Source organism: Alligator sinensis, unplaced genomic scaffold (genome assembly GCF_000455745.1).
Source record: "Alligator sinensis unplaced genomic scaffold, ASM45574v1 scaffold427_1, whole genome shotgun sequence".
Classification (NCBI taxonomy): Eukaryota; Metazoa; Chordata; order Crocodylia; family Alligatoridae; genus Alligator; species Alligator sinensis.
The window spans coordinates 87,628-89,315 of NW_005843089.1; the positions used below are offsets into that span (position 1 = coordinate 87,628).

General features: G+C 48.6%; 1 pseudogene; it reads right to left on the reverse strand.

The window, feature by feature from the left end:
- Nucleotides 1–335: 335 nt before the first annotated feature.
- On the reverse strand, nucleotides 336–913 carry LOC102387310 (annotated as a pseudogene).
- Between the last annotated feature and the right edge of the window lie 775 nt (nucleotides 914–1,688).

A 1,688-nucleotide genomic window follows, 5' to 3' on the forward strand; every position in this document is an offset into this window, starting at 1 on the left:
TCATGGTGACAGTGTTCTGCAGCACTGGGGTAATGGGTAGTCCTAGAGATGCTCTGGCTGTGTGCCAGAGTCTCTTCGGAGGAGCCACCCTCTGGCTGCTCCAGGGGATGCTACGGAAGCATGCCTTGCCCTGATTTTCTTCTGCGGGTGTTTTTTTGATACCTGGATTTCCAGGAATAAAATTTAGAGCCTGTGCTGCCAATGTGCAGCACAGGAAACATTTTTTTTGGTCTCAGAGTGCCTCTTGAGGTGTCTCAATATTTTGAAACACCATAGGAGACAAATGTACACTCATCTGGATGCACCATTTTGCCCATGCTGTTTGAAAAACTACTTCACATCTTACTGAATGCCTTGCTCAAGGCTCGCTTCACATCTTTGTTCCTTAGAGTGTAAATGAAAGGGTTTAGCAGTGGAGTTATTATAGTATTAAAAACTGTTGATGAATTTGTTTATGTCCAACGAATTTGGTGTAGCCAGCTTGACATACAGAAAAATGGCAGAGCCAAACCATAAAGTCACAACGGTGAGATGGGCAGAGCAAGTGGAAAAGGCCTTTCGCCGGCCTTGGGCTGACCGGATTTTCAATATGGTAGAGATTATGTAGATGTAGGAGATCAAGGTTACAGCACACGAGGCCACGACAACAATAATTGATGCAAAAAAATACTGTCAACTCAACAAGGCTTGTGTCAGTGCAGGACAGAGCTATCAAGGAATCTGTGTCACATATAAAGTGATTGATGATGTTAGGGCCACAAAAAGAAAGCCTGGATACTAGGAACGCCAGCACAGAAATACCCAGAAAACCAGTCAGCCATGAGCTAAGGGACAGCTAAGTGCAGAAGGTGTTGCTCATGAGGCAGCTATAGCGCAGGGGGTGGCAGATAGCCAGGTAGCGGTCATAGGCCATAATGGCCAGTAGAAAACACTCTGTAGAGCCCAAGGAGAGAAGAAGAAACAATTGCAAGATGCAAACAATGAAAGACATGGTTTGGCTGGACCCCAACAGGACACCCACGGCTTTGGGGACACAGGCTGTGGTGTACCAGATCTCCAGGAAGGATAGATTGCAGAGGAAGTAGTACATGGGGGTGTGGAGACATGCGGTGGTCCACACCAAGGCTATGATGGACATATTCCCTATGACCGTCAGGCCATACATCACAGAAAACACCATGCTGAGAGAGAAGCAGAAGTACCACGTGCCAGGGAATCCCAGGAGGATGAACTCTTGCACACTGGTGTAGTTCCCCATGGCTACACCAGACATGACCCACCTGTGAAAACATGAGAGACCATAAAGCATTAAGACATTTAGAACAGATTTCCAGATGGCATGTCCTCCTCAAACATTCATGTGTAAATTCAATATGTCGCAGAGAGACAAATAGTGGGGAACCCCGGGACCGGAAGTCTGGGGAAGAACAGAAAAAGCAAAATTAAAAAAAGAGCACTCAAGTGCAGTGAGACCCGCAGCAAAGCAGAAGCACCGGAAGGAACCCACACGAGCCATCAGCCACGCTTTCATACAGTTGCGGCCGGCCAGTGATGTCAGTGGCAGTTACTGGCCGGCGGGGATAAAGAGGACGGCCCACAAAGAAGTGGGGGAACGGACGCCGGGAGAAGCCCCAGCCAGAGGGGTACACAGGAGGCTCGGGGTGGAGCGAGCAGGACAGGAAATGGCG